The 23,525-nt window shown below is 42.6% G+C and overlaps 1 long non-coding RNA gene across 1 annotated transcript in view; it reads left to right on the forward strand.

Annotated features, from left to right (window-relative positions):
* The window catches only part of LOC141128962 (uncharacterized), a 30,034-nt gene that overhangs the window by 2,948 nt on the left and 3,561 nt on the right, over positions 1–23,525 (forward strand). The window lies entirely within an intron of this gene.

The raw sequence follows: 23,525 nt of genomic DNA on the forward strand, positions 1-23,525 counted from the left end.
TGTTTGCTCGTCTTGCGTTCAGAAGCTCTGATTCACGCTTATGCAACCTGCTGTTAAGCCATGCAAACACTAGGGGCGGTAGAGAGCTGGGCACCACTCTGGGTCATGCCCTTAAGAGGAAAGAGGAGCAGAAATTGTAAAGTATTTGCTTTCCCAGGCTCAACTAGTAGTTTAGATACGTCTATCGCTCACCAGTCACCATAGTCCTTGACATGTTTTAGTGGCTTGAGGAGTAAATATCTTTTTGTTTTTGCGTTTTTTTTTTGTTTTTTTTTAATTAATGATGACATAAAAAAAATATCAGATATGTTGCACACTGCCTGGTGTTATCTGTCCTTGAACTGAAGAACGTGACATGGCAGAACATTTTGCATGATGGTGGTACAGCCCTGCTGGTACAACTCATGATGTTCTATTTTATCATAAACAGTACTGAAACTTTAGGTTGGCCATCTGTTTTTCTGTGGGACTGGGTGGTAGGACAGAGTGGTGTAGCTTGACGTCACTGCAGGATATGACTATATGATGGTTTTCACCCTGAGTTTTTAAAGTAACTGCTAGAATTTCTCTGCTTAAAAAAGTTGTCCTAAATGTAAGTGACTGTGCCATCTATTTTGTTAGGGTACCTACCTTTTGGGGTATAGCAAGTGCACATGTTATGTATATGCTGCTGAAAAAAAAAAATGGGACTTACGTTTTGATTCTTGGGCTCCTAAAAGAATTGGTGGCCAAGAGACTATTTTACCAACATTAAAGGGTTAGTTCACCTTTTGTATTATAATTTACTATGCAATAAAGGGGCCCCAGAGTGTATGTATGTACATACAAGTACACACGTACATACAAGTACACACGTACATACACACACACACACTTTTATTGATTCAATTCCTGTAGGCCAAGATAGGCTTCCCTAAAGCCTGGCTAGAAAACTTTCATTGTGCTCGGGATCTCTCAGTCTAGGGCGTGAGATCCGTTGGATGCAACTTCTACATTGAAGGCTCGTCCCCAGTATCAAAGGAACAAAGGTTTTCCTGCTGTCTTGCAACTGCACATGTGCAGCCGCTTCAGTGACAAGGGAAGAGCAGCAAACTACTTGCCTGTGCGCGGTTGTATGTTCCTTAGATGCTGGTGCCGCGCCCAACATTTCTTGTGTCCTAAATTTTTCTAATATGCAGCAGATCTCACAATGGAAGTTTTCTGGCCAGGCTTCAGGAAGCCTATCTTGGCCTACAATAGTGTCATTTGAAGGAAGTTATCTTTTTTTCCACTGAAGATCATTTTATATCATACTGGGGTCCCTTTATTGCAATGGTCTCCAAACTGGGGGCCGATGTGGCCTTTTGCAGGATTTTATCTGGCCCTTGGTGCACTACTTCATCCACTAACTCCAAAAAAGGCATTCCTTCCGATGAAACCAAAGATGGGTTGCTATTCTTCCCACTGACCTCAAAGATGAGGCATTGTTTGCTGCCAATGACACTGACACATTTTCTATTCCCAATGGTCACAATCTAGCCCCCAAAAAGTATGAAGGAGAGTGAATTGGCCCTCTGTTTAGAAAGTTTGGAGACCCCCGCTTCATTGCATAGTACATTTTATTACAATGGTGAAGTAACTGTATACAGAAGATTCCTTACTTACTTTTTGTTCAGTGTTCTGTTCCCCAGGGAACAAGGTTTATGTAGTACTTTGTCCCTTATTCCTATTTGCTTTGTCCAGGAGGTTGTCAGGAGTGCCCCCCCCCCCCCCCCCCACTGCTGTTCGACAATATAGCTATCAAGGAGATGACTGCTTGATAACCAGCGCTGGTCTTGGCAAACACATCAGTATTCCTCTTGCCACCCTGTTGTGGCTAAGTGCTTGGAGCCAAGGCAAGCATAGGTTATCAAGCAGCTGGCTATGTTGTCACAGCCAGTGGTGAGGGGGTGGGTGCCCAGTCTGACCTCATAGCTAGGCTTACAAAACAAGTAGGTACATGGGTCAAGGATCGACATGTATGTTGTCACCTGGGAGACAGAACACAGTATTTCTTCTTTAAGGAGTGGCCTGCATTCATTTAAATAGCCTCGAAGGGTCAGAAGTTTAACAAATGTAACCTAAATCTGAGTATAAAGAGAATACAGGCTAGGCTTAGTAAATCAGAATGTTATTCAAAATAACGGCCTCTCATTGTCTGTGCAAGTAGTGAGATGAATCGGCTTTCCGGAATGTTTCCTCCTTTTACAAAATGGCTGCTGTCATTGTAACTAGGCCTCAAGTTAGTCATCAATAAATTCCTACACGGCCTGGTTACAGGAGATGAGTGACTCAGCTAAAAAAAAAATCCTTATCTTTTATCTGGTAGAAAGGTCTCTTAGACAAATAGAGAGGGGAATGTGTTTATTAAGGTGGCTTTCTAGGAAATTATAAACAGAATTTCTGCTTTTTTTTTTTTTTTTTTTTTTTTTATATGCTATATTGCAGCTGTATTTGTATTGTATTTTGCCATCCATCATGTGTGGTCAAAGTTTACAGATTTCTTTTTATTTCAAAGAAGTCCTAAACTACAAATCACATCATGCCTCTTGGAGTCGTTCCTGTGGACATCTGCCTTTGCAGTGCCTATTAGGAGTTGTAGTTCCGCAACGGCTGGTGTGCTGAAGGTTGCCCCTATCTGCTCTATATATCTGATAATATTTTAGAACAATGGAGGGACTGATGCCAGGTGACAGGGTTCAAACCAGAGTTGTTTGAACGTAAAGAAGCCTCGCAGCCGGGCAACTACTTCAGAAGGATGTTGGCAATGACTGTCCTCATTGTGGCAGGTGTCGTTTAAAGATGGGATTCAAGCAAATGGCTAGGTATACAGTGAAGTTATATTTGGGAATTTTCTTACCTGTGAGATGAGTTACAATTCTGTTCAGGCAGTCTTGTGGTTCAGACATCCATGCCAGACTGCACACTGCAGTTAAACAATACAGCTTCATTCCCAACCCCAGGCTGCTGATATACCAGTGAAGTAGCATCACTACATCATTCTGCTCCTGTCAGCAGTCTTCCAGTGTTAGATCAGCAGCACTACATATTCAGTAGAGCAGGGATATGCAATTAGCGGACCTCCAGTTGTTGCAGAACTACAAGTTCCATGAGGCATAGCAAGACTCTGACAGCCACAAGCATGACACCCAGAGGCAGAGGCATGATGGGACTTGTAGTTTTGCAACAGCTGGAGGTCCGCTAATTGCATATCCCTGCATTAGAGTCTAATTGGTTTCCAGCACTCGGTCTCGTATATCTCTCCCCATCAGCAGCTTGGCATGGATTACTCCTCCAAATTGTGATGGCAGCCATTTTGAGGAATGGATCTTTGATGTACAAGTCAACAATATCTTTGAGTCTCAAGACACCTAATAGATTTTTTTTTTCTGAAGGTACTTTTATATTAGCAATTTTATCTTTCAGATTTTTGTGTCAGGTTGCTTCGTTTACAGCACCCCCCACACGCAGAGCTTTAGGCCTCGCGTTTCATAATTCTCACACTAGAGTGCTATAATTAGCAGACATTGGAATCAGTAATACCTAGTTTACAGAGTCCCCAAATCATGACCAGTACAAATCCTCCTGGGTTTACAATGGCACATTTTTTGTAGCTTCAGGCTATGATGGGATACCAATGCCATCCATGTCAATTTATAGCATGCCACAGGGCAAGAAGCATCCATGTCTTGTTTTTGTTCTCTTCTTGTAATGTGCTTACCGGGTTGTAGTACATATATTTTTTTCGTAACTAAAGCAACTAGGGAATTGTGTTGGGAACATCGTGTTATTCCTTGGTACATCTTAAATAGTTTGCATTGAAGGTTTCATTAGTTCTGTATTGTTGGATTCTCTCCACTAGTACAGAGGATTAAATTGCCCTCTTTTGGTCTCTTAAATATGAAAGTGCATAAATGCCTGTTGATCATGTCATAAATCTTGTCAGTTGATAAGTTATGGCAATGTCTGCCTGTACTGTATTCCTATGATTTACATTCAGAGCCATGTTTTTAGGCTACGGAACACCCCCCACGGCGCACAGGAGATAGGTAGTTTTGTCATACTGTCCTATAGTCAATGCTGCCTTTCCATAGGTAGTCAGTAAGTGTTGTCATTGGAAATGATGACAATAGAGGAAAGAGGATAAAAAGCCTGAAAAAAGAACTAAACTATTTTAAGCTGCAGTATATTATTTGTATTTTTGGTTTAGATATGCTTTAATGTTGAATGCCAGGATAAGCAAATGTAGTCTTAAAACATTCGTTATGTGTACTCTACCTTTTAAATCTTGGTGCAGTCAGTGTATTTGTTACAGATTTGTACTGTAATCCAGTGCAAAACTTTGCCTGTGTGTAGGAACTTCCAGCAGTAGACCAGTCACTGCTACACTCTGCCTTTTATGCAGAGTGACAGGTCTAGTCCCCGCCCCTTCCAGAAGAAAGTTGTAGTGAGTGGGCCTGCTGGGTACCTCCTGCAGCTCTGTTCTCTACACAGCACATTGATGATGTCACTACTTCTTGTACATTGCCATTTTTGAGTTAGAAAGTAATTTGGTGCACACAAAGTAGATGTATATACTTTATACATATAGTATATAAAGGAATATATTTAAATGAGGTTTTATGTCTGGCGTTCAGCTTTATAGTACGAGGGCAGTTTTTATGTCTTGTTATACGGAGTGGTTTACCCAGTACATTGTAATCAACAAAGGGTTAAATAGCTCTTTAGTGAAAGATAGATGTAAATCTCTCAAGTCTTAATGCATGTTCATCAGAAGGACCTGCATGTTCATTTAAAGGATAAGTTCACCTTTAAAAAAAAAATAAATGAAATGAATGCCCATCTTTTTGCAAGCTAAAAAAAATGTACATTTATTATTTTTTTTTTTTTTTTTTACTTGTAGCCTGTAAAGCATTGTATCCGTGATCAGTGCGGATGTTAGTGTATACACACTGACAGGAAGAAACAATAAACTACCAGAGCGCTCAGCCATGCCCAGAACAGAACTACAACCTGGCAGCCCCAAAGGCTGTCAGTACTTGTAGTTTTCGCATTCACAGAACCATGTGAATGAATGACGCGGCCGGGTGGATCCCCCGCTTGCTGTCACTAGAAACAGGGCAGCGGCTGCAGGAGTGGGAGCATGTAACATTTTCCCAAAGATGAACTTCTCCTTTAAGGACTCATTCATATCAGCCCTGTTGGGCATCGTTGACCAACACAGGTCCCAATGCATAGACAAGGCAATTTGCCTTATGTCCTTTTATTTTAGCTCACACCGATGTGTTGCATTGATGTGCACAGAAAGGGGGGAAAAAAAAAAGCAGAAAAGGTTGCAATTTTTACACAGCGCTGCAGTGTACGGAGTAATTTTGTGACATTTTATTAAAGTTAAAGAAAACAAAGGGTAAACAGGGTTATGTGTTGTAACAATGCACCGCCGGTACACAGTGTGCATGAGCGAACACGCGTTATACAGAGCCTAATGTGCGCCTGCTTTTGTGAAAGCAGCCTAAATCTTTGCAAAGAGTCCTCTGAGTGTACGTCTTGCTTTTTACAAGCACTGATACTTAGCCCAGTGTGAGTACCTGAGCGGCCATTATTGTATCCCCACAAAGTCTTATGGAATGCCCGGCGGGTGTGCCAGAATTCTTATTTAGGACCTAGAGAGCCCCAAAAGAAGCTTTAATAGGGTCTAAATGTAATTCCTGCTTTGATGGGATTGTCTCAAGTTGGCCAGAGGTCTTCATGAGTATGGTGTTTGGAAAGCAGACCACACAAGGTCAATGCCTTCCTTCCCTCCTGTCATGGAGGCTCTCAGGGTAACCCCAGATCATATCGAGCTGGGGGCCAGAATTAGGAGCTTTATAGCACCATTTAAAGCTTTTATTAGAGGGGTGTTCTTTAATTTCACTTTGTCTCAAAAGCTCACCATTCATGTTCATTAGTGCCTCAAGCAGGGGTCAGCAACCTGTAGATTGCGATCTATCAGTAGATCATGGACAGGTGACTGGTGGATTGCAGTCTGGGCTTGCTGACCCACCATCCCAGAGCATCAAACCCAGAGTGCAATGCAAAGGGACTACTTGTAAGTTGGACTTGTAGTAGGGAGCAAGAGCCGCATAAGCTGATCCTCCTCTTGGTGATACCAACTGCACTCCACCTCTTACCCCAGCTAGTGGTCTCCAGAGTGGTGCCAGCAGCAGGAAAGGAGAATGAAAAGCGATCTGAGTGTGTTTGACAGGTGGTAAGGAGTCGATATGTTGTCTCTTCACCACCTGATTTAAACCTATGATTGCCGTGATTGCGACACTGTAGTACGACAATTAGAGATTTAAATCAGGTGTGAGGAGGTGACACTGTGCCCATGTGATCTTTGACGACTTCCATTTTGTTCAGGTAGATCTCCACCTCTTTAAGGTCTCCTACCCCTGGCCTAAAGGAAACGCTTCCTGAGAGAAACACTCGGTTGTAGTTGCTGACTACCTATAATGAAAATGCTGGTTGTCTGGCTGTCACGATTATCCTGTGCAACTATTTAGGAGGAGGTCTGTAGTAATGGCACCCATATTTATGTTACGAAAGTTTTTGCATTGGAGGGCTAAAGCTATAGCTTGCTACTAGGGAAAGTTCAGTTGAGCTGTATATTTCAAGAGCAGGTCACAGCTAAAGCTTGTACAATGATGGCTGTCTAACCAAGGCTCCAGATCAGTGTTTGGTGTAGGGCAAGGCACACCTCTACATGACAATTGCCTCCACCTCTGCAACATAACGGTGATGGCTGCCTCTAGTATGGGGAAAATGACAGCCTTCACCAGTGGTGAATCTCTGGGATCGCTGCCTCCAGTATAGGGAAAATGACAACCTCCAACTCTGCAGAATCACTGTGATGGCTGACTCCACCTGTGGAGAATCACTGTGATGGTTGCCCTCATTGAGGGGAAATGACAGACTCCACCTGTGGAGAATCGCTGTGATGGCTGCCTCCACCCGTGGAGAATCGCTGTGATGGCTGCCTCCACCTGTGGAGAATCGCTGTGATGGCTGCCTCCACCCGTGGAGAATCGCTGTGATGGCTGCCTCCACCCGTGGAGAATCGCTGTGATGGCTGCCTCCACCCGTGGAGAATCGCTGTGATGGCTGCCTCCACCCGTGGAGAATCGCTGTGATGGCTGCCTCCACCCGTGGAGAATCGCTGTGATGGCTGCCTCCACCCGTGGAGAATCGCTGTGATGGCTGCCTCCACCCGTGGAGAATCGCTGTGATGGCTGCCTCCACCCGTGGAGAATCGCTGTGATGGCTGCCTCCACCCGTGGAGAATCGCTGTGATGGCTGCCTCCACCCGTGGAGAATCGCTGTGATGGCTGCCCTCATTGAGGGGAAATGACAGCCTCCACCTGTGGAGAATCACTGATGGCTGCCTCCATTAGTGCCGGTTCACACAGGGGCGACCTGTCAGGTGACTTGTCAGTACAATGGAATCGTTCTAATAGGAGCGACTCAAGTTGAAAAAGGTTCCTGTACTACTTTGGGGTGTCTTCGGAGCGGCTTGCATTGACTTCTATTATTGAAGTAAATTGCAAGCCGTGCTAAGGTCACGCTGTGGGGGGCGGCTTCATAGTCGGACGAATTTGAAGCCGCCCCTGCGTGAACCGGCACTTATGGGGGAAATGTCAGCCTCCACCTGTGGAGAATCACTGTGATGGCTGCCTCCGTTATGGGGGAAATGACAGCCTCCACCTGTGGAGAATCACTGTGAAGGCTGCCTCCGTTATGGGGGAAATGACAGCCTCTACCTGTGGAGAATCACTGTGAAGGCTGCCTCCGTTATGGGGGAAATGACAGCCTCTACCTGTGGAGAATCACTGTGAAGGCTGCCTCCGTTATGGGGGAAATGACAGCCTCTACCTGTGGAGAATCACTGTGAAGGCTGCCTCCGTTATGGGGGAAATGACAGCCTCCACCTGTGGAGAATCACTGTGATGGCTGCCTCCGTTATGGGGGAAATGACAGCCTCCACCTGTGGAGAATCACTGTGATGGCTGCCTCCGTTATGGGGGAAATGACAGCCTCCACCTGTGGAGAATCACTGTGATGGCTGCCTCCGTTATGGGGGAAATGACAGCCTCCACCTGTGGAGAATCACTGTGATGGCTGCCTCCGTTATGGGGGAAATGACAGCCTCCACCTGTGGAGAATCACTGTGATGGCTGCCTCTGTTATGGGGGAAATGACAGCCTCCACCTGTGGAGAATCACTGTGATGGCTGCCTCCGTTATGGGGGAAATGTCAGCCTGCAACTCTGGATGATGCACTGTCCAAACCAGTGCAATAGGCAAAAAAAAATCAGTAGATTTTACAATTACAGTTGTGTTACTTTGCCCAGACAGTGTCATTTTGCCCTTTTGTAGTTTTGTTTTTACAAGGTTGTAAAAAAACGCAGCTGACAGAGTTGGTATTGGCTAATGGACAACCGGTGTCGACACGACTCTTTGATTCAATCAAACATTGTATAATATCAAAGTGCTGACCTATGAACAACAAGTTAAATTGTAGCATTAGTGGAAATTTCCCTCACATTGGAAAGAAGTCTTGTCACTTTCTGTTGGGCTGACAGGAAGTGAAGGGAAATCATTGTAATGGAACACAGATGGATAAAAAATGTGACAGCAGTATCACCCCCCCCCCCCCTTTTTTTTTTTTTTTTTTTTTTTTCATTTTAACAACAAATTGAGGGCTTGTTTTAAAGGTTGCATGATGTTTGTTTGGAATGCATAAATAACTGGAGGTCCACGGGTTAGCTTTTGATCCCTGTACACATGGGAATCAAACAGGAATTTAAAGTGATTGTAAAGTTTCTTGTTTTTAGAGAAAAAATTAAAAATGTTATGCTTGCCTGCGATGGTTTTGCACGGAGCAGACCAGATCCTCCTCTTCTCGGGTCCCTCTTCTGGTCACTCCCTCCTGACGAGTGCCCCCACAGCAAGCCACTTTAGACACGGAACCCTGGTTCGCCTCCAACCCCTCTCTTTCCTGATTGGCTAACTGACTTTGACAGAAGTGGGAGCCAATGGTACCGTGGCTGTGTCTCGGCCAACTAGGAACTCGTGGACATCGCTGGACAGAGATGGGGCTCAAGTAGGTATTAGGGGACGCTGGGACAGCTGCTGCACACAGAAGGCTTTTTATCTTGATGCATAGAATGCATTAAGATAAAAAACCCCTCTGCCTTTACAACCACTTTAAAGTGTTACTAAACCCACAACAGTAAAATCGGTCTGTGTAAAGCATGCTTGTTATACTCAATGTGGAACCTAAGGGGTTAATCTGCATTGTGTAAAAAGGCTGATCCTGTCTTCTCTGATCCTACCCTTCTGTCTTCAATAAATCTGCTGATGGAACAGAGCCCTAGGGGGCACTCTGCACATGCTCAGTTTAGTGTGTATGGCTAGAAAGTTGTTGTGGTGTGTGTGTTTTTTTTTTTTTTTTTTTTTTCCCCTTTTGGGAAGGGCGCATGTGATCAGCACAGGGCCAATTGGCACTGTTCAGACAAAGTCAGGGGTCTGGCAGCCTCATAGGGAAGTTGGACGAGAGAGAACTCCTCCTACAAGCTTTAACCAGACACTGATAGAAGTCACAAGGCTGCTATATACCGCTGATGAAAAAAGGTATTTCGCAGTTTAGATTTACTAAAATATTTGCATTTCCATGTACTGTGGGAGACCAGATATAATGAATGCAGGGTCCTGGGTTTACACTTTTTAAAGTTTTATTACAGATGTCCATGACCCGTCTTTCCAAAAGGGTGTCTTGGGCTGACTGGTTTACAACACCTGAAGGCTTAGTTCAACTTTTAGAACATGTTTTAGGTTACAACCATATTTGGGGTTTAACCTGAAACCTGGTCACTTTACCCAACCCTTGACTTTTAAACTGTTTCTGCACCCACACAGCGACATGAATCTGCAAATGGAAAGGCTACAAGTCCCATATGCCACCGCAAGTGACATCACCACACTTGAAGGCCATTGCTTCCTCCAGCCCCAACGTTTTAGTTATGTACAGACTTGGGGTTGGGGGATGTGTCTGCAGGAGCCAGCGCTATGTGGGTGCGTGCCTTTAAACACATTATAAAGCGTTTTATTCAATCCACTGCCCAAGGAGTTGTTGACCCTTCATTGCGTCATTGTTGACCCTACAGCCATAGTGCTTTTGTAAAAGTAAATGAAGGTCAGGTCTTGTTGCCACTAGCAAGCTCTCTTTGATTCTTTCGGTGTAGCCTGGTAAAATGAAGGCAGATAATAGGGCTAGCTGCAACAAAACCTCTTCCTTTTTTTTTTTTTTTTCAGACCGCTGTGCGCACGAAGGCCAAAGCAGCTCCAGAATAACAAGCGTTGAATTCATGAAAATATTTGCTGTTACCTGTGGCATGGTTCCCAGCGTAAAACTGGCCATAAGCACAGCTGTGTGAAGTTGAAGTGGTTTACCTGTTTGCTTTTAAAGTGTATGTCAGGGAAAAGTGAAAAAAAACCTATGCAGTCCATGCATATTTTGCATGTTTTATCCCTTTAAAGACCCTGCGAATACAGGAAAACTGTGGCTAAATTGCTGTGGACTGACATAGCATTTTGGAGGATTGAGTGGTGTCAGCCCTGCCTAGTTGCCTTTCTTTTTGGTACACTACCTAAATCTGCCTGCTTTCAGATCTCTACAACAAAGTGACCAATTGTTCTGTGGTCCAAGATGAGAACTAGGTGGGCTAATTAGAGTTACTGAGAACAGGATGTGTGCACAAGATAGCTGTGTATTTCTGACATTTTTGCATATATTAAACAGATATGTTTTAAATAGTAAATTTTAACAGACCAAAAAGGAGAAAATAAAGAGTATGATGTTTAAAGTGTTACTAAACCCAGGAGCCTGCATTCACTATATCTGGTCACCCACAGTACACAGAACATGGGAATGCAGTTTATTTTAGTAAATATAAACTGCTAAATATCTTTTCTCATCAGCAGTTCTATCAGTCTTGTGACTTCTCAGTGGTTAAAGCTTGTAGGAGGAGTTTTCATTCTTGTCTGATTGTCTTATGAGGTTGCAGGACCCCTGACCCTCAGTCTGGACAGTGCTGATTGGCCCCGTGCTGATCACATGCACCCCCTCCAAAAAGAAAAACCCCTCTAGCAATACACACCAAACTGAGCATGTGCAAAGTGCATTCTATGGCTCTGTTCTATCAGGAGATAGATTGGGGACAGTGGAAGGAGAGGATCAGAGAAGACAGGATCAAACAGCCTTTTTACACAATGCAGAGGATTAACCCCTTAGGTTCCACAGTGAGTATAACAAGCGTGCTTTACTGCATATACAGACTGATTTTACTGTTGTGGTTTTAGTAACACTTTAAGGTTTACCTAAACTTTTTCATTTGTAATAGCACCATTCTGAATCTGATAATTTTTCATAATGTTTTAGGTCTATCCCAGGAAACTGAGCCCCTCGCAAACCAAGTGCTGCTTTTGTGACTTAAACATTGTGCAACCATTATCTGCGACACCATGAATCCACGTTGATGCATAGGAAGTTTTATGGTCTGAGATTTGAAACCTTTATTGTTGATGGTCTTGCAATTCACATTCAGAAAAATAAATCCAATATTTTTACCTGGAGAGCTCCCTGATGGCTTTACACTGTACAATGTCTTCATTAGATCCACCATCAACTATATAGTACAGGGACATTGTTTAGGTTTATCCTCCTATTGTTTTAGGGGAACTAAAGGAGATTGTACAATGGGATTGTACAGTGTATGACCAGTTTAAAGCTGAGCATACACTGATAGATTTTTTTTTTTTTCCCAGATGCATGATGAAATTAAAAGATAATATATATTTCCATCCATATTATACAGCACGGATGCACAAATCTGCAGTGTCAGCTCTATTATATTCTGAAATGAGATGAATACAAATTATAGAAAAGCAAAGTGTTTAATGTAGAATTGACCGCTTACATTGGTGGTCAGTATAGGGAGGATATTCCCCTAGAAACCTCAGAAGGAACCGAATTGAGAGAGACTGACCTAGAGACTCTCAAATAGAATACTGCCCCTTCTGGACAAACAAAAAAAAAGGGGGGCGGAGTCACGCCTGACTCATTGCAAATTTTTGCTGGTGCTCCCGACCTGTGCAATCTGTTATCGTTTTTAATAGTATCGTAATTTAGTGTACGTCATCTTTAACAATTTCTGCATAATGTGTTCAACAAAATCAGTCAGGTAATTGTTTTGTGTTAGGAACTTTAGTCATTGGTGATAAAAAATACAAGAAATGTATTTTCATCGTATGAAAAATCCTATTCCTGCTGAGAACTGCCAATAGCGGGATTCAGAATATTAGGCCAGGATTTTCCTTTTTTTTTTTTTTTTTTTTTTTTTTTTTTTTTTTTTTTTTTTGTGTTAAAGGGTTAGAACCTCCGCCTGGGTTTTTTTCTGTATCCTGTTGATAAAATTGACTCCATTCCAGTCCTGTGACAAAGTTGGCACCAAAACAGGAAGGGAGAAGCTCTACTAAAGATCAACGCCAAAATAAACTTTTCTTTCTGTAGAGTAGAAGCGTTAGCAATACATTTTAATAGCTCTGTGTGGCTCCATTGGGGAGATTCTTCTCGCTTCCATTTTCAGTACTTTGTTGTGGCCAGTACAAGAAGTGTGGGGAAATATTCCCAATGGGGCTACAGTCAATACTAGGCTCTCCTGTTAAACTCTGCCGAACAATCTAGCTAATTTAACTCTTCCAGGAGTGCCATTCCTTACTATTCCCCCCCCCCCCTAGCACTTAGTGGTACATTCTGCCTGCCCGTACATCACTACAGGACACAGTAGTGGAGTAGAGGGTCAACAGATCAAACCACTGAGGGCAGCAGGGGACCACGTGATTATCTGGCCGTCACACAAAAAAGAAATTGGAGAAATCACGATTTGCAGTCGTGTAGCTTGCACAGCTGAAAACCACAACATCGTCCGCTGTATAGATGCCGGAACTCTCTATATTAAATATTATTTTAGCATTTGCTCAGTGCTGTATTTTATCAGCCGTGTCAGCCGGAGGAGAGACTGATGGATGTACTGCTCTGTTACTAGATGGAAAATCATCTGTGAATTGGAGCGTGTATTCCTGCGTAATAGCGACTTTATCTTTGCCACCTTCATTTATGTTAAGCTTGTTAAATCTCCACAGAAATATCCAAAAGTGTTTCTGGTAGCTCTTTTTCTATAATGTAAGTTATTTTTCAGGTTTATTCTATGAACCCATTAAATATCTGATATATCCGTATAGAAGGCTAGAAAGTATCAACTTGTAAAAACTCGTACAGCTTTGGTTAATAAATCAACACGGAGTGCAATGACAGTGTGCAAAAGGGCTTCAATCCATGGCAGCCAATTAGCTTTCAGTTTACTGTGATAGGTTAATGGTTGATATGATTGGTTAGTATAAGTTACTGCAGATTGCTCTTTAGGCTGTTAAAAATAGGAGAAATCATGGCAACTGGATGGAATAAGCCTAATGCCGGCCATACATGGTTCGAATTTCGAAAGAATTTTCTTTCGAAAATTGTATCAAAGAATTTTTTGTACGAATTTCGCACCATTAGTGGGCTGCAACAACGGCCGAATTTCGTACGGCAATCAAATTTGAGAAATCAGACATGTTGGAAATTTTTTGAAAAACTAATGATTTTCTAATCAATGATGGGAGAATTGTGCGAGAAATGTAATAAGAAAAGAGAATTTACGGAGAGAAAAGAAGATTCCCGCCCACAAAAATTCTTTTCTGTAGCAACATGAGGTGAAATTGAAGGCTTGGTTGGCCGAATCGATGGCTGATGGTGGCACTATCGGATCAAAAAAAGAAATTAACTTTCTGATTCTGAAAAGAAAATTCTTTTGAAATTTGACCATGTATGGCCTGCTTAAGTCCCCTACGTGACCATATTGCTATGCTGGATAATGCCACTGTTTTCATTTTAAAAAATAGCTATTCATTTTTTTTTTTTTTTTTGGTGAATGCAGCTTGTGGAAGTACCCCTTCTTCCCTTTTTTTTTTTTTTTTTTTTTTTTTTTTGTTTCCTCTGTAAGAGTCAACAGAAGGAACAATCAGGTGGAGAAGAGGAGTGAGCAGAGGGATGACCTCATCAGTTTCCCCACTGCCTGCAGACAGCTTCCGGCGGTCGGCTTCTGATCTTCAGCGATTTTTTTTTTTTTTTCTCTCCTATTGGCTGGGCCAAGATGATGTCCCTCCTATGCATGTGCTGGATTTCATTCATCTTGGCATTAACGAAATTGTGCAGGCATGTAAGGAACTTAAATAAAGAAGAGACCTTGATGACGTTAAGAACAAAAATTGAAGGTTTTGCGGGTTACTAGTCCACTGATGTGGTGGTTGTATTAGTTTTTTTTTTTTTGTTTTTTTTTTTTGTTTTTTTTGTTTAATTTTCCCTCTTAAAGTGGTAGTAAACTCTGTACTATCACAGTTAAGCCTATAGTAAGGCTTACCTGTAGGTACTGTGAATATCCTAACCTTGCACAGTTCAGGAGATATTCAGAGTGCATGTAGCCGATGACCTTGGCACTTGCGCTCTGAAGGTCCACCTTATAGTACCGGACCTTCAGAGCCCGTGCCACATGCGTGGGAGTGATGGCAGTCATGGCAGCTCTGGCCAATCACATAGCCGGAGCTCGTGAACTCGCGAACACAGAAGACAGAAAAGACAAGTTAGTGGTAACTTGACAGTGCTGGAGAGCTTTATTCCAAGGTGAGTATTTCATAATGTGCTAGTATGCGATGCATACTAGCACATTATGCGCCCCTTTTTTTTTTTTTTTTTTGAAAATCTGCAGTTTTCAACTGCTTTAATCCCACCAGTAACACTTCCTGTAGTATGGTGACCTTAGGACGGGGCTATAACCTAGCATGCACGAATGCCCCCAGAGCAGGCAGCTTGCTATGGGGCACTCAGCAGGGGGGGTGGCTAGGAGCACCAGTGGGGGACCCGAGAGGAGGAGGATCAGGGCTGCTTTGTGCAAAACTAACTATTGCACAGAGCAGGCAAGCATGACATGTTATTAAAAATAAAAAAGCAGAACGTTTACAAACGCTTTAGAAATCAAAGGAGCTGGGTGGAAAATTGTTGTCTGAACAATGACTGCATCTAATCTGGTATTCAAGCAGCCACAGGTGGTGTTGCTGTCTTAGCAATAATGGGGGGAATTGGGCTGGACAAGAAGGAAATTGATGTGTGTAAAGCTAGTCTTGGGCTGTACTAGAGACATTAGATTGCAAGCTCTCTTGGTAGACAGGCTAATGTGTGAGGATGTGTGGAAAAATGCATTGAAGTCTGTGGATCTATGACTGGATCGAACGGGTTTGTGAATTACTAGCGTAGGTAAATCTCTGCAGCAATAGATTCCTGCGAATGAATAAACTACAAGTACTGTCTACCACCAAGGCAGACTGACCTTTTATTGGGCTGTGGGGGGTACTGATGAGCGCTCTCGTCCACTCACCTGTCCTCTGGCTTTCAAACAAGATCCTATACAGAAGTATGGGCTGAAAGCTGCAGGACATGTCTGCAAGAGTCCACATTTCACCCATGATCTACTGATTGCACGTGCAAAAAATGTGCATTTGTTTTGTTTTTGTTTTTTTCTTCTGTAAAGGTGAACTTCGCCTTTTTATAATCAACTGAGCCAGGTGAAAATCCGCCTGAACAGTTTGGGTATTCAGGCAGCTGGGGTTGTCATGGCTGTCTGAAAACAATAGTCTGAAGAGGAGATTCTGCCATCCACGCTGTTTAGTTCAGATGGGGAATCGATTGATTTTTTTTTTTTTTCCCATGAGATGTGTATGACCAGCCTTAGCTACCAAGTGGACCAAATTTGTGTTTTGTTTATCAGCTATGTAGTTCTACATAAACTACCTGTTTACTTTATATGGTAGAACAATAATTGGGTTCTGCAATGTCATTAGTGATGTAACATCAGAGCGGCTGATCTGTCTAATCCTGTGACTCATTCTATGACGTTCACATTGCTAAGCTCGCAGAGTAACAAATTAGGTCAGGGGTGAAAGCCGCTATTGAAATTCCTTGCAGCTCTTTCTGTGAACCTTTTCCCTTATTTGTCACCAGTCACTGAGCATTTATGGTGGGCAAACGCTCCAGTTCTGTCCAAGGTATTTGTTCAAGTGGATGGGATCTGTTTACGTATGTGACATAAAAGGATCACTTGAAGTTCCATTTAAATATGCAGAGTAAAAATTATTATTTTTTTTTTTTTAGGAGGCTTAGCGGTAAATGAAGCTGGTCTCACGCAATGTGTTGCTCCTCTGGGTTCTGGAGGGCAGATGAGCCATTGTACTGTACAGTTATATCCAACAATTAGACTTACACCTTACTTAGACTGGGGGGGTTTCGATCAGCCAAAAAAAAAAAAAAGACAGCGAGACTGATCGGCAGCAACTGATCTATAAAAGATTTCCGACATTTGTGTTAGACAGATATCGATCATTATGTCAATTTCTGTCCAGCGGGAACTGCCATACACAGATCGGAATTTGACCGGTCTCTGTTGATCTGGACACTTTTTGATCCATCTATGAGCAGTTTAACTTTCCGTGGGAGGTACGGCTACAGCTCCCAATGGAGAAGAACTTGCAACTTGATAGCCTGCTGGTGACTGTGTTCCCTATTGGAGGTCTCTTTTTTATTTTTTATTTATTTTTTTTTTTAAAAAAAGAGCTCAACTTTAGCTAAAATAAAAAAGATATAACTGCTGCACAAGTCTGTCTGTAATTTTTAAAGTGGGTGTAAACCTCAGACATGAAGAAGGAACAAAGCATATCCCTCTATATAGTATGTTCTTGTCTCAATTAAAAGCATTAAGTGTCATTACTGTCTGCATTGTTCCTCTAGCAGCATAAATACTTTCTGACAAGTTTTCCTGACGCCAAGAGAAAAATGTTGACTGGGTAGAGATTTACAGCTGATTTACACAGTACAAAGGAACAGAGCTGAGGCTGTCAAAGTGGAGGGCGTCCCATCCCTCCCCTCCCCTCCAATCAGCTCTCAGAGCTCTCCTTACTGAGCTCTGTAGAGTAACTTCAGCTCTCCGGCCCCCTTTTTTTTTTTTTCTGATTCTTCACACAAGCTTTAAAATTTAGCACTTTGAACAGATGTAGAGAAGACTGCAGATAGACAGGTACAAGTTATGTAGGATGATTTTTTTTATCTCTGTATCACAGGTACTCTGTACATACCACCCCTCCAGAAATCTCCTCCTCCTGCTCCAGTGATTGGTCATTGCTTTTCCCCAGAAGTTATCTACACATCAGATATTTTAGGCATCCCCGGCACTGTCTTTAGGTTTTGCTGCAGTGACTTCCATCTTTGGTGAGGTACCCGCTGAGGATGACATCTCATCACTTGCCTGGTAAATGGAGAAAGTCTCCCACGTATGGTAGTCCAATGAAGGCAGGGCAAAGCCTAATTCAATCGTCCAGAGAACGGAACAAGGAAGTTTACTAAAATATGACATGGTGTGGATTGTATTCAAAAGGTGAAGTTTTGCCTTAAAATTAAACACCAGGCTAATACAAACTAGGCTTAAACCTGCTCCCCCTCTTGTAAATCGTATACTAACTACCCTGCCAAAGGAAGCTGCTTCTATTTGCCCAGTTACACAATCTCCCCAGTGTCCGGCTTCAGGGGAGAGGAGAGAGCAGCGACTATGGCTGCAATGCCTGGACCAGAGTGCTCTAACAATAAGTAAGTATAGGCATCTTCCCTCTACAGGGTAGTTAGAATAGAATTGGTAGGTGGGAGCAGTTTTAAGAACACTCTCCTGCCTGATCCAAGGGCAGGTGGATTCCAGGAAGTAAATGCTACATGAATCGCCTGCCCTTACTCAAGATGCCCATCGCTAGTAATACACCCCAAACTGAGCATGTGCCAGAGTGACTCCCAAAGCTCTGTCTTATCCAGAGATGGATTGTGGACAGTGGAAGAAGGGGAAGGATCGGAGAAGATAGCCAATTGATCCTATTTGTTCCACAGCTTATTTACTACAAGAAGATCCTCCATCTATGCTGCTCAGCATTCCTTATGGGGAATTGACATATTTTTTTCGCTCAGCCCTGAATTCTAAGTTTGTATTGCTAGCCTTGAAGAAATGAGTTTGTGAGATCTTTTCATAGGTAGACAGGTCAACTTGAAAGGATCTGTGGATGTAGTGAAATCTGTGTTTATGGCTAGCATTGCTGTCAGTATCTATCATGGTGACTGGGTGTCGCAGGGACAAGAATTTATGGGAAATTTGTCCAATTCTTACAGAGAAAGAAAAAAGTAGAAGGAAGAAAAGAGGAATAGAATCTGTCAGGTTTTTATTTTATTGTACTGGTGACCCCAATTTCACTAATTTATTTTATTTTTTTCTCTCGTGTCACATGGCTGATGTAGGAGACCCGTCACCTCAGTGGAGACAGACTGCAATAATTAACCTGATAGATGCTTAAGCTGGCCATACACCATACAATTTTCTTATTCAATTTTCTTTAGATTTACCTTCAACTATGTAGTAGAAGGGCCTGCCTGATTGCATACAAATTGAAAGTGTTTAGGTTTGACCTCCTATTATATGGTTTTGGTAAATCTAAAGGACAGTTGCACAATGTGATTGTATAATGTATGGCCAACCTAAGACTCAGTTTCAATGGGGAAAACTGGAGGAAGTGTCAGTGGACTAAAAGTGCGCTCATCGTGTAGGGGGGGGGGTACAGGAGCATGTTGCATCATACGCCCTAAATTCAGGTGTAATCTGCTTCAAAGGTGAATTTAGCCTTTAGGCCCCTTTTCACACTTGAGCGATTTTCTGCTTGTAGCTCTAAAACGCTCAACAACCCAAATCCCATTCATTTCAATTGCCCCTGTTCACATCTGAGCATTCTGTCGCTCAAGAAAGTACTACTTTTTGGCAGATCACAAGCGTTTTTGGCCCCATAGACTTTTAATAAACAACTGACTTCAACGTTTTGCAAGGGTTTTGTTGCTTGTTTTCTGCTCAAATAGCAGCTCTTCTAAATAAAAGTGCCTGGAGCTGTAAAACGCTTGTAATACGCTTCTAAAAATGTTTTAAAAAAAAAAAAGTTTATACAAAGCTTACCCCCCCCCGTAAATCGATACACTCAGCTGTGAATGGAGCATTAAAGTATAGCTATTCGCGATTGGCAAATGGCTAAATACACGGTGGAAATTGTTTAACCTGCTAAAGGATTTAAAATACTGTTCAGCTGCTCTTTAGATTATTTCAACCTGCCCAGCAGCATATCCTGATCTCTGGCCTCCCTTTTCTCTACTTTAGTTAAAGCAATACAGTGGAACCTTGGATTTACGTAATCCGTTCCAGGAGAATGCTTCTATGAGGAAAGTGAGTTTCCCCATACAAGTCAATGGAAACGAAAATAATTTGTTCTGCATTGACTACTATTGTATGCAATATCGCATGTGGCCAGAGGTGGAGGGGGGCGCCGGAGAGCCTTGGAAATACTCGGGGACAGCTCGGCTGAACATGGCTGAGCTCGGCTGAACTCTGCAAGGCTTGGAAACACTCTGAAACTGAGTGTTTCCGAGTGGCTCCGAACCGTTCCGAGTCATCAGCGCCCCCGCACCTCTGGCCAAATGCGGTACTGCACACCCCATTGGCTTGAATCCTGCTCGTTTTGCGAGACAACACCCGCAAACCGAGTCAGGATTTGTAAAAAAAAGTTGCTCGTCTTTCAAAACGCTTGTTAACCACGTTACTCGTAAACCAAGGTTCCACTGCACCATTTTCTCACATTTTCTCAAGGTCCCACAATTTCAAATGCTTTCTTCTCTAAAATGTGCAGCCTGTGTAGACTAAAACAGGGCAGTTTTGGATATCCAAATTCATATTTTTAGTCCAAGTAAACAGCTAAGCTATCCTCTCCATCGCTGAGCACTGTCCCTGGCCACTGACCTATGCAGAGAGCAATGACGCACGACTCTTACTGGAAACTAACAAATGGCTTTGAGGTTCAGGCTGAGATTGGCGGCCTGACTTCATCTTCTTTACATTGTGCAAGAACCAAGCACCTAATAGTTTTCTGAGTCTCGGGGGGGCAGACTAGCGGAGCAGATTTTGTACACCAATTTTGCATCAGTGAGCTGCTTATAAACTGAATAGTTTGTATTTGGCAGCAGTTTCTGCAATTGTTGGCGAAGGAAAGGGTTACTGTAAAATCCCCAGCGTTATGCCCATTTAAATATAGTTAGCAATTAATTCACACTGAACCCCTTTTTTTTATTTCCTTTACTTTTTACTACAGGATTTAAAAAAAAAAAAAAGTCTTCAATATCACTGCATGGGTGACTGCATTGCCACAAACTGATTATTTTTGACTGTACAAAGTGAATTTTATTCTTTTGACTGATGACATAAATTTTTTGTTTCTGTCTACCCTGATCTGGCCATTTCCCTGCACAGGAAAGAGTAACAAGGCCTGGTTCACACCAGTGCGATTTGGGGGGCAACTTGAGTTGCACAGAATTGCATGACAATGGAAATCACATTATTCTCTATGGTGCCCGCTCACATCAATGCAGCATGGCGTACTTTTGGAAAGAGGGCCTGAGCTACTTTGGTACGATTTCAGCGAGATTTTCGCCCGATAGACTGCAATGGAAACTAGCCTAAAATGCATGTATATGCATTTTTGCCGGTAAAGGCTCCTTAACCAGCATCCAGTCTCTCTTCCCTGCCAAAAAATGCAGTAGCATCAAAAACACATCAAATGCAAAGTTTCATTACATCCTTGCACTGAAAATTTGATCAAATCGCAGCTGCACTAGTGTGAACCTAACCTAACTCTTCCAGATACTTTAAATAGTCTTAAATTAATTTTATAATGTTGAAAATGGGGAAACTGAGGGATCCCGAAATTAAAAGAAAAGGCAAAGCAACATTAAAAGACAAGTCCAGCCTGAGCTCATTCGGCTGGGCTTCTATGGGTCACAGGAGTGCAATTTTGTTTTTTGCACTCTTGTGGCCTGTTTTCAGCAGAGATCGGACTGAAGTCTGTTCTCTGCTGACGTCACAAAGATCAGTCCAGGCACCGCGTTATCCCGACTCTGAGAACCTAGATCCACCACGAGCCTGGACTGATAACCCTCAGCCTCTCAGCGAGGCGCTGAGACGGCCGCCCCTCCACAGCTTAGCGCTCCAGTGAGCGAGGAGGGAGCAGAGTGCTGCTGATTGACAGTCAGCAGCTCTCTGATCGGGGAGCTGTGAGAACAGAGCCACCGCCGATGTTCAATTGCTCGGTTCTCAGTGCAGAGGCGCCAGGGGACAGATGTAGTATCCACTGAAGTAAGTAAGAAACTGGGGAAAAAAAATCCCATACATCTTTGAGGCTCCATGCACACTGGATGTTTAAAATAACGTTATAAGAACACCAATACGTTTGCAGTGAGTATTTTGTTTTTTTTTTTAAATAGCGTTTTTCCGCGTTAGCGTTTCTTTTTTTTTATTAAACGCCGGTGAACCACGTTTTTGAGCGTTTATGCATGTTTAACGGTTTTAAGCGTTTTTTATGGTCAGAAAAGCAGCTCCTGAACGTGATTTTAGGGTGTTCAGACAACAGCCCATAAACTCCACAGCTGATAAACGTCCATGTGTGCATGGACACCTAGGATAACCTAGAGGGGAGTTTTTCTGTTAAAGAAAAATTCCCAAAAACGGCCGTTTATGAGCTTCAGTGTGCATGGAGCCCTAAAGTGGTTGTACTTAGAGGTAGGCCTATAATGAGGCTTACCTGTAGGTACTGTAAATATCTCCTAAAGGAGATATTTACTATATATGCCTCCTTTTTGCCCTGTGTACATTTTATATAAATCTCAATGTAATTCCCTTCCCACCCCATGCGGTCAAGCTCCTCCTGGTAATGGGCTGAATCGCATAGCGCAGTGATGTCCCAGCCGGCATCCATAACTTTAGGCGTTTTCGGCAGAGAAGAAACTTTGTCCATCACTTGTGCAGAAAAAATTCCAAGTCGGAGGCCACATAGAAAAACAGTAGGGAGGCAACATTTTAAAGCTGGTTTGTTTAGTTTTTTTTTTTTTTTGTTTTTTTTTTTTTTTTTTTTTTTAGCCTTTCCTTCTACTTTAAATCAGCCAATAAAATGTATCGCCTAAGCTACAAAATTTCCGCATTCATCGATGGCTACTACAGATTTTGAATAGTGAGCCTGTGTCAGCATCTAAATGGGTTAATGGTTGGGAGGGAGATTGTCCCTGGAAAAGATTACGGAGAGGTGGAGCTGCTGGCTGGAACAAAGTGTATACGCCACCAAGGGGCCGTCAGCCGGGTTGGAATTTCTATCATATGTATTAGGCATGTGTGGAATGTTTGGTATCCCAGCCCCTGTCCGAGCAGCGCACGTAACTGGGAATCTGGTTGGCGCTTGTGATCAGCACTTTAGCAGATGTATCCCGGTAAGAAGGTGTCAGGAGAAACATTAGCAAGTGTTTTTAGTGTGATCTTGCTAGAGTATTTTTAGGATAAGGGCCTTGTGTGCAATAGAATACAGCAATGTGCACACCGGAGTGACACATTCGTATCCCTTCTTTGTGCCTCAGATTATTTGCTGTGTTTAATATTGTACTTTATGCAGTCATTTTGAGAAGAGATTGGTTTTCTGATGCGTAACCCTTGTTAATGTTATCCTATTATATAAAACTATTCACTGTTCTCAAATTATGTGTTGCATGAGTTAATTAATTTTCTGATCCCTAAGGCATACAAACCGCGAGATCTCTCCATGCAGAGACCTGCAGACCCAAATACCTTGGTGAAATGTCAGTCCTCCTTTAGCAGGATCACAATCATCCTGCTGATTTTGAAAATGAAAAGATAGATGTCGCTGGGTTGAGTGTGGTGGGAACAAATTATTTAATTTTCTGCATTTTTATTTTTTAGATGATTGTTGAATGCAGGCATCAGAACTAAACCATGGCTGCCAGCCTCCAAACTTTGTAAAAATAATCTCCGCATCCCCATCCCTTAAAAATGAAAGCTTTGTCTTCAAAAATGAGAAGGGCATACGTATTATACTATAAACTACATAACCGTTCTCCCCTAGCTGCAAATCTATAATGGTCTCTAAATGTGCTCTAAACTTTTATTGCTTTCATCACATTTTTTGCTTGTAACTTTCAGAGTTTGGTCATGTTGGACTTTCATTGTATGCTGCTGGATGACTTCTTCCCCACTCCAAAAGAATTTTGGGTGAAGATGAGAGGGGCATTACTGCCCAAAATGTAAAGGCTAACTACACTAAGATCAGAATTTACAGTTTTATCTTGTCAAGTTGAATAACGCATGTGCATATCTTTCCTGGAATTGCCCCCACAGCCTGGCCATTATGAAGTTAAATGAT

This window comes from Aquarana catesbeiana, linkage group LG02, assembly GCF_042186555.1.
Source record: "Aquarana catesbeiana isolate 2022-GZ linkage group LG02, ASM4218655v1, whole genome shotgun sequence".
In the NCBI taxonomy this organism is placed as follows: Eukaryota; Metazoa; Chordata; class Amphibia; order Anura; family Ranidae; genus Aquarana; species Aquarana catesbeiana.